General features: G+C 47.0%; 1 long non-coding RNA gene across 1 annotated transcript in view; it reads right to left on the reverse strand.

The window, feature by feature from the left end:
• Nucleotides 1–14897, reverse strand: part of LOC121684123 — a 68213-nt gene that overhangs the window by 43238 nt on the left and 10078 nt on the right. Inside the window, exon 2 of the long non-coding RNA XR_006023035.1 lies at nucleotides 14520–14695. This is a non-coding gene — a long non-coding RNA (uncharacterized LOC121684123). The remainder of the gene's footprint in view (nucleotides 1–14519; nucleotides 14696–14897) is intronic.

The following is a 14897-nucleotide window of genomic DNA, read 5'->3' on the forward strand; positions in this document are numbered from 1 at the left end:
GCTCCGAATAGGGAAAACAATTCCATGCATTAAGTGGTGTTCTAATTTTACCATATGCCACATAGGTGGTCTCTATAAGATATTCTATCTCTCGCAACAATACCATTCCTGCTGTTGTTCCTGGAAAAACAAAAGAAAAGCATGCATATATCATTAATATCATGTGTTGTGCTATCTGAACTATCAGTTCACAATTCTACAATGACTCATACTATTTAATATGACACAAAATAAAACCCTACAAAAATATAAAACCAGAATATAACATATAGTATTATACACGTTATGTACACGTTATCATTCTCAAACCTCAATAAGAGCCACACACACACACACACACACACACACACACACACACACACACACACACACACACACCATTTGTCCTCAGGATGCAAGAGAACTGGTTTATCAACAGCTGCTGTCTGCTGGTCTAGATTGCTAATTGTGTCCTGATGGCTGCATACTTTATCACTTGGCTATGCGTGTGAAGCTCTTACTCTCTTTAAATAGATGTTGACAAATGTCTGCAGAGATGTCAGCTAATACAGGCAGATGTAGTCGCTGGATATTTGAGGATTTGTCTGTGTATTTTTGTGGCCATACACGTACATAGGGCACACTTACTATCCTATACACGGGCTTTGTGGCACGACGACTAAACTCACACTGTGAGTCCTCCCCTCCCAGGAATAAATACGGCAAATTATTCGGCAGATGCAAAAAAATATCTAAACAAGAAACTCAATTTTCGCCAGGAAATAAACGGACGTGGCGCGGCTGATTGCAGCCACTTGTGCCCCTTAAATCAGGCGCCGTGGAAACGAGCCCCCCTGAAAGGCGGGCAGGAGCGCGTGGGGCGGCTCGGCCGGGGGGACGGGGGGCAAGTTCATGTAATTCAGCGTGTGATGCAAATTAGGGCTGGGATGGCGCTGATAGAGGAGGTGGAAAAAAACACACACACACACATATAAACAGACACACATGCACAGGCCCAAGCACGCACACACACACACACACACACACACACACACGCACACACACGCACACACGCACACGCACACACACACACGCACACACACGCGCACACACACACACAGACACACACGCACACACACACACGCACACACAGACACACACGCACACACACACACGCACACACGCACACACAGACACGCACACACACACACACGCGCATGCATGCATGCATCCCCACCTCCTCGGCTATCTTAAATAACAAGCATCATTGCAGGGCTGGGCCTGGAGAGAGGGGAATAATTTGAGAGGATATTTGCTTACATGTGTATCAGCAATTTGCTGTATTAGGGGCCCTCCCTCCTTTTGGAGCGAGCTGCCGGTATGAGAGAGTGTGTGTGTGTGTATGTGTGTGGACAAATGTGTGTGCATGTCTGCGTGCCTGTGAGTGTGGAAGGTGGCGAGTGGGTACAAGCGTCGCCTGTGCCACAGGATAGCTGTTGCCTCTGCCACCACCACTTCCTCCTCCTCCTCCTCCTCCTCCTCCTCTTCCTTCTTGTGGCTCGGCGGGAATTAGATTCCCATCATCAGAGGCTGCAATTTGCACAAAACAATATGAAATCACACGCCGGCGTGTCTGGACGGGCCCAGCTCCCGAGGCGCACAGCACATATGCAGATTGGAGGATTAATGTCCCCTGTGTGCAGGACAGAGGACAGGAGGAAGAGGGGAGGGAGGGAGGGAGGGAAGGAGCGAGGGAAGGAGAGGGAGGAGGGGAGATAAAGAGAGAGAGAGAGAGAGAGACGGAAGGAAGAGAGAGGGAGAGGAGGAGGAAGGTAAGAGGGAAGGAGATAAAGAGAAAAAGAAGACGGAAGAGAGACAGAGAAGCAGGCAGAACGAGAGCGATAAAAGGAGACTGACAAAAGGAAAGAGAGAGGAGAGGAAAAGGAGATTCAGAGAGAGAGAGATACTTCACACACACACACACACACACACACACACACGCACACACACACACACACGCACACACACGCACACACACACACACACACACACACACACACACACACACACACACACAAGAAAGACACGTGCAAGAGAACCTGCAGGCATACAAACAGGGTAGCAAGTCCACACAGAGAGAGAGAGAGAGAAAGACGCCTTCTTTCCCTCCCCTCTTTTTTCTCTCTCACTCGTTTTCTTTTCTCACTCTCTCCCCAGAAATATCAGAAATATTTCAAAGTCTCCACTAAGCTGTGAGGCCTCCACTAAATATGTCCGGCACAGATAAGGACAATGCCAGGCGGGAAAGCGGCTCGACTGGAGGGATGGAACTGTACCCAGGGGGGTTTTCCTCAAGAAAAACAAAGGAGAAGCTACATTGGGTGTCCTTCACCGCTTTATCAGAAAGCCAGTATACGAGCCGTTTTAAGCTTTTGGGGAGAGAGTATTATGAGAGATGTTGGTGAGGGGTAGTATATGGTCAATGCATACTATATACACATACTGTTGGATACTAATGCTGCCATGTAGTCTTAAGTGTCCTCTTCAGATCATTTATACAGAGATAAATGTGCATTTCTGTGTGTCTCTGTGTGTGTGTGTGTTGTGTGTTTGAGAGAAAGAGAGAACTGTGCACAGTTCATTTGCATAACAATGTTATTACACATTTGTAAACAAGGTATCATGTGTTTGTTACACTCTGTGACTCACTACTGTATCTAGTCTGTCAGTCTGTGTAAGCACCATTCTCTAGTTTCCCCTTAATAACCTAGATAAGCTAGGTGCTCATACTACTATGTGCCACCTTCTCACTTTTGCTATGAGACCAAAAAGATGTTTCGCTATACATCAAGGCCATGCCCAAATTGATCAAATATGCACCTTACTTGCTCAAATACTATGCACTACTGCACTATTGATATTACATTGTAGTACACAAAGCAAGGCATAGTTTAGCTAGCATATACCCTACGTTCAACAGTCATCTGGATAAAGGCATCAGGTACATTAGGTAAATAAATCGGTCTGCCACAAAACATGCTCTCTATGAAGGGAAACCTAATTTTTCACTAAAATATTTTGATCCATAATATTAAAATCAAATAATAAAGACTATGGAGCAGTTCTGTGACACAAAGGATGAAAACTAAAACTTGGTATCCACCCAGCACTTAAAAGCTTCACACACCTTGTATTCACTTACAGAGGGTATTAGTGTGTGAGGTGTACCTGTTTACATATGTGTGTGTGTGTGTGTGTGTGTGTGTGTGTGTGTGTGTGTGTGTGTGTGTGTGTGTGTGTGTGAGGGGTCGCTCCTAGCCGCAGAGGCTGGGCTGCTGGCAGGCAGGAGTGTGGGGGGACTGTGGGGAGCCTGGGCTGTTCCAGGTCCCTGCTGCAATTTTCTGTCAGGCTGGCAGGATTTGCCTAGCCTGGGGCAGTGGCGGCTAGCTGCGTGGAGCGCGCCACCAATCAGGGATTGCACCCCTCACCTCAGCGACCCGGCGTGTGCGCTAAGCTGCACCCTCCCAGAGAACGGAGGGAGAGAGGGAGAGGGAAAGAGAGAGAGAGCGAGTGAGAGAGAGAGTGAGAGAGAGAGAGAGAGAGAGAGAGAGAGGGAGATTGAGGAAGAGAGAGGGGGAGGGATAGGGAGAGAGAGCACCTCCCAATATAGCAGACAGACACAAACAGATCGTCTGCAACCCTGGATGTCACCCTCTTCCAAAGTCATTTGTGAGACGGCTGTTGCTAAATAGGGTCAAAAACATTAACATCGCCACCATCGCCGGGATGCATCTGGAGCCTGCTTTAACCCTTCACTGCCCTGGCCTCCTTCACACACACACACACACAGTTTCCCCCATCTGCTGTTTGCGAGGTGACACATAGGCTTTCAACAGACCCACACACGGGGGACAGGACATTGCTCACAGATATATGTGTGTGTGTGTGTGTGTGTGTGTGTGTGTGTGTGTGTGTGTGTGTGTGTGTGTGTGTGTGTGTGTGTGTGTACACACTACTAAAACATTCATCAGCTCTGGGCTAGTGTTTGTGCAAACGACCTGAGCAAGCACACCACGTTTATTATATCCCACCTCACCTTTTTAGATGGCACCCTGGACAAACCTGCTGCTGGTGGACCGTTATCCACACATTTGTGGCCATAGCACTGGCTAGCCCTTTAACACGTCGGCCCTTCATCACTATAGGAGTCTGGTGGTCACACTGGTATTGGTCCCTCCGTCAGAAGAGCATTGGGGATATAGGGGGGTGGGGGCTGTTGTGGAGCAGAGCCGCGTGGGATGGAGGCTGGAGCGACAGGGGCATCTCTGGAGGTCAGCGGCTGAGATGGAGCTCAGGTGTTGGGGGAGAGCCCTGGCCACCCTGGCCTCCTGCTTTCAGGCCTGAGATTGATGAAGCCCTCGCCCGGGCCAGCTGTAAATATACCAGCAGCCGTGTCGGAACAGGAGTCCAGGAGCCCAGCAGCAGCAGCAGCTGACAGCCTGCGTTTTTCGCAGAGAGACCCTTCCTCTGACCTCTCTCTCACACACACACACACACACACACACACACACTTATGCAATCATGCACCCAAACATACATACAATCATGCACCCAAACACACATACAATCATGCACCCAAACAAACATACACACACACAAACATACACACTCTCTCATACACAAACACACACACACACACACTCTCTCTCTCTCTCTTACACACACACACACACACACACACACACACACACACACACACACTCAACCCAATTACATCTGTATTCACACAAACACACAAAAATAAACATCAATGCATCAACATATTTCAGACAGAACAAAGCTTTAACGCACAACGCAGGACAGCAACCCTATATTATTGTGTGTTCACCAGAAACCTAATCAATTAACCTAAAATGAAACCCTCCTCGTCCAAAGCACTAAGCATATCTCCCTCCCCCACGTCAAAGGCATTACCCCAGCAGTCAGTCAGCTGTCTCCCTCCTCCACCCCAACGCTGCACAGAAATGCCATCAAAATCTCCGCTGACACCTCAGCTCGCTCAAACCCACTGCAAATTTCACACTGCTAATTACTTAATAAGTCACAATCTCATAATGATAAAAAAAAAAACCTGCCACATAAAATGTATGTGGCATTTCCAAGAGTCTGCGAGGGCCTCATACTACACCACTGTTATGGGGACAGACTAGGATCATGGACCCAAAAGCTACTCTCTCCACATTTGTGTGTGATTTGTGGTCTTGCATTTGTAAGCGCTTTCAGATATAACCTCCGGTTTGTCAAACGGAGGTCCTACCCTTCGGATGATTCAGATATGATGCTAACCTGCGGACCTTATACTGACCTTATACGGACCTATGTGTGAACGACATACACGCACATTACAGAATCTCTGTGTGGTTGTCGAGTGAGGGGTGGGGGCTTGTAGAGTTCACAAGATGCGAGATATGACGCAGAATATATGCGGCCGCTGTCACAGCTGCTGTTTTTTTACAAAGTGCATTATGTAGGCTAAAGAAGAAAAATCTATTGTGCTTCGAATAAACACATTTATCTGTTTTCAACATTATGCAGCAGAATTACTTGGGTATGGAACCCCAAATCTGGTTTGCGTTGGAGAGAGAGAGCATGCACAAACTTTATGGTACCAGCCAATTCAGTAGGCTAACTCAAGATTTCAAGGCCATCATATAAAATGTTTTTAAGCAACAAACAAAATTCTAACATACCAGTGAAGTGGTTCGTTTTTTCATGGTTTATTTTTTCCAAAAGCATCCTCTCCCCATGTGTCTATTGCATTTACGTAAGGAGCTTGGAACAACGTTGGGTTTTCTTCGTTTTCATTTTCTCTAGGCATATTTATGCTCAACAAATATCAGCGAGCTCAGCAGTGAGGTCATGAGAAGGCTATCAATGAACAGAAAACCGACCGTGTTGGCTAACAATTTATTAAATCCTCCTGTTTATTCCTAACTCCTGTTATTGTCGTCAATGGCGTCGCCGTAGGCTACTGCCTTTTCAGTGCCTTCTGCTTATGATGATTCAGTCTTTTGAATTTGTTTGGCCTTGCCATGCAGTTGTAGGCTACAACGTGTCTCTTGCCGTTCCCTTGTGTTCTATCACAATGTTGTATGCCCTCATGGACAGTAGCTCCGTGATGTCTGCATCTTTCCAGGTCTGAGATTTTCTGGACAGCACTATGCCACTCCATCATAACACTGGCATTTAAGTCAGATCTAATGGTGCATTCAGGGCACTTCGGAATGACAAGGACCGCCCCCGTGGCTACTTTGTTTTTCCGACAGCAAGTGTTCATGTGCTTTGCTGTCGGAATGTGTGACAAACATGGATACCACTAATAAACAAATGTATTTGCTTAAAATATAGTTTAAGATGCTTGTGAAAGAAAGATATGCAGCCTTCAAGTGAAAAAAAAAGCCAAATTCCCAAGTTCACATTAAAACTGTTGGACATGAAAGGCCACATGGACTACAAACGAACTACATCGTGACGACAAAAGTGATGACGAGCCCCTAACTGGGCAATTCTGTTAGCAAAATCTAGCCCCAGTTTCCGACCTCTGACTCACACATTACGTGACGTGAATGACGCGGAATGATGATGTTTTCACCAGGGAAAAGGTTTTTCCGAAGCCCATGAACGCTAGGTAACCACATGGACGCACGAAAGAAACGTCACCGACACGCCCTCTCACTAGGTGTGAAATTTAACCGCATGTTCTACGCTTCGTTCAGACACAGCACATTAGAGTAGAACAACCGGCTAAATTCGGACTTCCATATGACCGGTTATGTCGTTCAGATATACGGCCCCACCGTTTAACATCCGCAGAACCTCCGGTCTTACACGTATGTCTGAAAGCGCTTAATAAAAGGTTGGTCCAGTATTAATAAAAGGTTAATGTTCATTTACACATGACTGATGACAGAAATAAAGGGACTGAAAAGGGCTCCAGTGAGCAACCAGATAATACTTTCCATCAAACAACTGATCTGTACGAATGTCCATATCCACATGATGTCCTACATCAGCCCGTGTAATCATAACAAGGACAAAAAAGCAACAGTACTCCTTCAGTCCTTCTCACTCTACACAGCTGGATAGAACAGCCAGCTAACATCTACTACTATTACCATTTCTAGATCTGCTGATGTGAGGATGTCTGTTAGGTAGAAAGAGAGACAGATAAAGAGAGACAGACAAAGAGAGAGAGAGAGAGAGAGAGAGAGAGAGAGAGAGAGAGAGAGAGAGAGAGAGAGAGAGAGAGAGAGCTGACTGAGGATTCTAGCTGGCCAGGATGGCAGAGGCAGCACTCGGCCAATCAGAAACTCTGTGGCTTTGCTCAACATTTCATCCAGAGCAGGGGGGTGGGGGTGGGTGGGGGTTAGAGAAAACAGAAATGAAAGATATCATTCATAAATGTATCTATTTCAAAGCGAAGGCTTTGGGAGGGCTCGCCCCGGACAGCTGTGCTTATTTCAATCAGGTGACATTTGTTAGTAACTAACGCCATGGAGGGGAGGCGGTCACTGACTAACCTTTCGGCAGTGAATTATGAGAATTTACCTTCACGCCTGGGTGCGTTCGCCTGTTCGCCTGCCTTTAGTGTCTAAATCAAAAGGCGCGATCTGCTACATCGGCACTTTCGCTGGCAAGGGCGGCCCGGTGCCGAGCGAGCATTTGACGACCGGTGACATTTACCGTGTCCCACCGCACCGCCTCTGCAGTCAGCGTGCATGCAGCCCCGGGGAGGCGCACACAAGTCAATTCCCACTGGCAGACATATTTACTCATTACTGTTGCACTAAATACTGACCACGCTCTGATAAACAATGAGGCACAGTGCTACACACACACACACGCACACACACACACACACACACACACACACACACACGCGCACACGCACACGCACACGCACACACACACACACACACACAAAGAACACACACTTGATTATTCCAATTTTACAGAGCCCATGAGGTGTCATTGCAATATATATTTGTCTTTCGAGAGAATGTGCATTCATTTTCTAAATTGTGGTCTCATTTTACTATGTTGTGTGCACAATTTAGTCAAATGAGCGCACTATTTAGTAAAACATGCGCACAATTTAGTAAAATGAGTACAAAATTTAGTCAAATGAGTGCACATTTTATATACCAAAAAAATATATCTTGCAATCCGTACAATTTTACGACAGACTGATTTTTTTTCTTTTGTTTTACTCACCGTTTTTTTTCTTTCAAAAAAGAAACGTTGATGAAAAGGAGATCAAGCAAAAGCAAGCCAAAGCAGAAAGAAAAAGTGTGAACACTCACCTTGGGCCAAAAGTTGCAAAAACTTCAGATTAGATACGCGGGAGAAATATTAACTATTTTTTACTCGAGCGTCGCCCAAGGAGATGAGAGCGACTCCCTCCGCTCCCTGGGCTTGGCGGAGAAAGCCGTGGCCATCATCCCCCTCGACAGCTCTAATTTATTTAACAGCTCAACAGGTAATTTTCCAGCAAAATGCTGATTCTCCCACCAGCTTCTTCTTCAGCGTGCACTCTAATTACCAGTGGCTCACTTTGATCTGAGGCCTGCACTTCACACCGCCAAAGCTTCGGCGGGATCTCATTTCATTAGAGGCGGCTCATTTCTTTTTTGGCATACTCCTTATTCCCGGAGATACGGGATTCAGTTAGCGGGAGATAAAGCCAGGCCGCCTTAACACCCAACAGTGTGCCGGCAAACACCGTCAGGACAGGCAGTCAGAAAAGACAGGCCCATCTTCTGTCGATCAGTTCACCGGGGTGGGCTGCAGAACAGCATTGTTCGCCGCGTTTACAAGAGACGAGAAATGGGATTAACTTTCGAGATGAAGAGGGCCTGAATGGCTTATTAAAAGTTGGAGTGAGGGTTAAAGATGCGTCTATTAAGTTGATAGCCTCTATAATTTCACATCAGCCGTCGAATCAATCAGCACGTCTGCTGGCTGGCCGCTTGCCTTCGATGGACAATATAGGAGGTAGTTTTCATTTCCAGCACACATTAGGGAAATGGAGAAAAGCTGTAGACCTGAAGGTTTTGAATTCAGCATAACTGAAAGCCTGCCATCCATACCAATTCATGCTTGTGGCCATGCGCTGTGTATGGCGTTCATCATCTATAATGATCACTACGTATCAGATCAAATATCTCACTGTTTTTATGTGAAATCTCTTGCAATGAGCTAAACTCTTTGAAAAAGCATTCGTTAAGGAATCGTAATATCGCTCCAGTGCTGCCGCATTGACACTCACATGAAGGTCACAGCCCTAAATAGTGGCTTCACTGCCAAGGCTAGGCAGTTCTAATGAATGGCAACACATGGGCTCCCAGCGTAGGTTTACTCGGCACAGCCAATTCATTTCGCTTTACAGTGTTGCCATTTGAGTCGTGAATTGAACACTGCTGAAGATGAGCGGCTTCACTCTATCTCCAAAGGACAACCTGCAACCTGCAACCCCTGGCTGTGCAGCTATTAACATCGAGTTAATTAAACGGCAACTCATTTGCACAGAGAGGTTGTCTGGCCTGCCATTTCAAACGTCAGCCCAAAGAGTCATGGCAGCTGAAGCCTCCCCCCCCCCCCCACCAGAAAGAATTAGTCTCAATCCCATTTGCCAGGCGCAGTTTTTCAGCCCGCAGTTCGAGCTGCTGTTCAATGTCCATCGCATCAAAGAAGCGGCTATCGTCACATCTCATTCCCCTAGCCCACACCCAAGAAAGTTTCTTCGTCTGAAGCAGGAGGTTTTGTGCTTGTTGAAAGTGGGTCATTGAGGTGACAAGGCCTCTGTGTGTTAAAAAAAGAATGAACAGGGGGGTGAAAGAGAGAGAGATAGAGAGAGAGAGAGAGAGAGAGAAAAAAAACGCACCTCTGCGCCATAGGCAACAGGGCGATGCACACCCGCCCCCCCCGCTCTCTTGGTCTGAAACGTTCCGCTTTTCTTAGCACTGCGGCCAACCCGGAAGGTGGCACTTTTTTTTCTTTCTCGGCAGCAGGTCTCCCCCTGTTTCTCCATCTGTCCGTCTGTCTGTCTCTGCAGCGGGTCACTGCGGGGGGGGTGGGGTGGGTGGTGCACCCCCTCCGACGCCACCCGAACAGCGCCTCGCTGCACGCGACGCGAAAGCCGTAATGCGGCCGGTGCCCTGTGCCGCTGTCAAGATATGCAAGCCTGCTTTACCTGCTGCGATTCCATTACCAGACTGCCTGTTCCTGCGCTCGAGTGTTTCTGCAGCATATTAAACAGATTAATAGAACAATGCTCCAGGGGGAGAGGCGGCCTGTCAATCTCAGCTAAAAACACAAAAGCAGAAAATTAAAAAAGCCCATGGCTGAACTCCAGTGCAGATAAAAACACACTGGAATCTGGTGTGTGGAGGGTGGGTGCATGTGTGTGTGTGTGTGTATGTGTGTGTGTGTGGAGAGATGGGGGATGTGTGTGTGTGTGTGTGTTTAAGGGAGGGAGAGGGGGGCACAGATGGTAAATATTTATTCTCCATCTCGCTTTCTAAAAACACACAGAAATGCATGCACGTCTACACACACACACACACACACACACACACACACACACACACACACACACACAATAGGAGGAATGGAGGTGGTCTGCCTCAGGTGAAGGGTTGCAATTAACTAACAGAGAACACTGATAGCAACATCTCTGACTGTGTGAGTGCATAGCTAAGACAGCCAACAAACACGCACCATCCCAACCCAGTATCTACAGTCTGCATAGACAGAAGCATTTATATTCACCATAGTCCATTCAGAGTGCATGCAAAGGTCTTGTTATTTTATATACTTAAATGATATGTATTTAAATGTATCATAGTATTTTCAACTGTCCATGTGTTCATCCAAACCAACTCAAATCTTCACATCATCTCCTGCCTCAAACAGGCTCAGTATGAATTTATGTGGATGACACATTGTTTGGCAGAGCCAGGGTGACCCCCTGTGACGTCTTTGTCTCCCCTCCGAGACTCGGAGAGAGAAAATTTGATCTTGCAGCGCGGCTGCTTTCTGCCTCGCATCTCTCCGCACAGAGATTCACTGAGATTGCATCAGGTCTGTGGAGACCCGGACGTCTCTCTCTCTCGCTCGCTCTCTCTCTCTCTGGTGCCGCAAATCACATTCAGGACTGCACGGCACGGCACGGCAGAGGAGAGGAGAGGAGAGAACAAAGGCAGAATTTCACAAAAGCTTTTTTTTTTTTTAGCGAGCGCCGCACTCATCATTGTTGGGCTCCAAGCACAGGAGGAACGCAACTTTCAAACACAATCTCCCTGCACGTAGTCTAGCCCACAACAAACTCCACAAGCCACTCTTTTCAGCACCTGCACACACACAACAGACACACACCACTTACACAAACAGTACATCTTGTTTTCTTGCTGTAGTGGAATCATATGTAAAAATATCATTCTTCATTCACTTATTTTTTCCTTTATCATGCTCTGGGATCTGGATGTGGAGACATGGCAGGTCAGTAGCCCAGTATATTAGCAGGTTAATTGCCTTGCTGCAGTGTCTGCAAGATCACAAGAGAGGCCTCCTGTGGTTTAACAGTGAGCGATCCCATACCATAACGACTCTCAAGGGCTTTGCTGGGGGGACGGGGGCGTTAATATGCTTGGGTGGGGGAGGGGGGGGGGGGGTGGGCGTTAATACACACTGAAAATCCAAAACACTGCCACCCAGCACCACCTGTTGGGCAACACCCATGATTACTGCCTAACATAAAGATATGGATCAAAACTTAAATTCTAGGCCTGTCACACCAACTACTTTTGTTGGACAACATATTGTCTCGCGATAAACAATATTGTAATAGCTGGTCAATGTCCAGCTATTATAGATGGGTTTCGAACAAATGTAACATTTATTTTTTTAGATGTATCATTTCGAAACAATATATATATATATATATATATATGTTCTTAAGCCTTCTGGACTTGGATAAGCGCCGCACTCGTCATTGTTGGGCTCCAAGCACAGAGCACAGGAGGAATGCAACTTTCAAACACAATCTCCCTGCACGCCCACAACAAACTCCACAAGCCACTCTTTTCAGCATTGTAAAACAAGTCAATGACATAATTATCATGACAGGCACAGTAAATAGTCAACAGTAAAACAAAATATACTTCTTTTTGTCATGCTTATTTAAATTGCTCTGGCAAGTATCCAGAAAATCAGCTAATGAGTGATTTACAAAGTGGCAGACAAGATGTGCATTTTGCCCCCCTGCTGTTTCAGCTGTGCAATGGTCTTCTGACGTCACTGTGTCCTTTTGCACAGAAATCTGTGTCATGTTGTGAAACTGGGGAACCCTGCTGATCAAACATCTGCATGTATAGATGGAGTATTGGTTTCTGCATATGTTACACCCACCTCGACTAATGAGACATCTGTATGACAGACAACAACGGTATTTTCTGTATACAGAAATAGCAAACAATATTGAACATCCAGTTGGAGCCAAAATACACTTCATGATTGCCCTCAGTGGTCAATGTGTGTGTTTGTTATGTCTTTGTGTACCCTCTGTCCATCCTGCTTGAGCGTTGAGATGGTGGGACCCCCCCCCCTCTCTCTCATCTTGGCTGCAGCTGTCCACTGCACTGTTCAATCTGACCTTCACTGATGCCCTTTTCTTTGCTGTTGCAGTGTTTCCCTCCCCACATCTCTCTCTCTCCCTCTCTCTCTCCCTCTCTGCCCCACCTCCACCCAACCCTTCTCAACCTCCCAACCATCCTCCTCCCTCACCTGCCACTCGCCCCCCCCCACCCCCTACCATCTCCACCCCACCCCACCCCTCTCGTTTGCATTCCTCTCCTCCACCTCCCGGATCATCTCCACTCGGCAGCCCGAGCCAGCCCTGTCTGTTTTCATTCTCCTCTGAGAGGACAAGTAATTTGGGAGAGAGGAGAGCAGATGACCACTGGCTTCTGACCTTTTCTCCCTCAATTTAACTCCTCCGTGTTGCGCGGCGAAAGTGGCAATCAGGCTAGGCAGAAGTGACACCCTCATCTGAGCACGCGCCGGCGCCCCGCGCACAATCACAGTGTCACTTTCCATCAGCGCGCCAGGTGGCAGGCAGGGGCCAGCGTGGGGGGGGGGGGGCGTCCGAGCCGCAGTCATTCCAACTACCCACCACACACCGGCAACACACACACACACACACACACCAATCCTGCCAACCATCCCAACCAAGACGGTTTCATTAATGGTGCTGAGAGAAAAAACAGCCAGGAGGGTCTAGATGCCATTAGCATTTGGTGGAATTAGTGCAGTTTGTCAGAACGTTGTTTTTCCATTTGCTAATGTTTCCTGTATGTGTGGTGGTGGTGTGTGTGTGTGAGGAGGGGGCACACAAGGGCATTTAGAAAATCTTTCCCTGACTGCGTGTCATGGTTGGTTTTGAGCCAGACGGGGTCACGCGTTACGGAGTGCCCATGTTGCACATTAGCAAGCAGACGTGTCACCGAGTATGGCTCGTGGAGTCAGTTCTTTCTTTAGATGGGGATGTGTTCGCCACTAGTTTCTCGCAGGCTGCCGTTTAAAAAAAAAAAAAAAAAAAAAGATTTTGAGTGGTGTGAGGACACATCCATTTGCAATGTCAGCTAAGAGAGTCCATCAGTGCATTTCCAAATGCTGAGTGAGTCAATTATGTGTGCAAGGGGGAAGGAGGAGAGCCGTGCAATTGGGGGATTTGATTCCAGCTCAATATCAGCAAGTTTCATGACTGTTGCTTGTAGACATGAAGTGTGCGTGTGTGTGTGTGTGTGTGTGTGTGTGTGTGTGTATGTGCGTGTGCGTGTGTGTGTGTGTGTACCTGTGTATGACAGAGAGACAGAGAGAGAGGAAGAGGGGAGGGGGTGTAGGCTGTAGGCCAATGAGAAATACAATAGTGCACGTCATTACATGTTGAACCATAAGCTGCCATGAAATGGACTGAGTGACGGGGGGTCTCTGACATACATGCATAATCAGCATGTGCACTGAGAAATTATGGTGACAGATTTATTTGGAGCGGCCAGCAGAGTTCAATAGATAATGGTTAGGAAAATGCAAACTATAGCCAAAATTTTACCAATCCATGATTCATATGATGAATATATACATTATCAGCAAAATATACTCAGTAATATTGTAATTTGGCAAAAAAGAAAAAAAATTAAAAACAGTAAAACATTTTTTTTTTTAAATCCAGAAAAGGTAACTCCACAAACTTAGCCCGAGCACAAAACTTTGGAATTATGTGTCTATGTAGGAATTACATATGAAACGAACGCTCCTCTGCTTCAGGTGATGGGTTTACATGTTTAAAAACGGGAGGGGGGCAAAAAAAATCTAAATGATGATATGCCTCTGAGGAGGCATTATCATTTGAAAAGATCCCGTCATTGTGCTGCCGGTCCCCCCTGTGCTGAAAATGAAATTGTCTGATGTGTAAGATTTACCTTTGCATGCTTGGCCCCGATCAGGAGAGAGGGGTCGCGGCTCGACGTGTCATCCCGTGGCTCCCGTGCGCCGGCTCCAATTTACACACAGAGCCGCTCTGCATTTCAAAGGAGCTCAGCGCGAGCCTCCTGTTAGCGATCGCTATCTGGGCCCCGTGGAGGCAAGATTAGGCCAGCTGGAAAAAAAAAAAAAACGTTCAGTGTTATACCCCCCAACACCCCCTCACACACACACACCTCCCAAACTCACTCACACTCATGCCCCCCTCACACACACACCACACACACACTCCCATCCACACTCCTCCCATTTACATTTTCATTTTCATATTAGATTTCTCTCCCTCGCTCTCGCTCTCTCTCTCCATTTCTCTGTCT

The sequence above is a fragment of the Alosa sapidissima genome, chromosome 15 (genome assembly GCF_018492685.1).
Source record: "Alosa sapidissima isolate fAloSap1 chromosome 15, fAloSap1.pri, whole genome shotgun sequence".
In the NCBI taxonomy this organism is placed as follows: Eukaryota; Metazoa; Chordata; class Actinopteri; order Clupeiformes; family Clupeidae; genus Alosa; species Alosa sapidissima.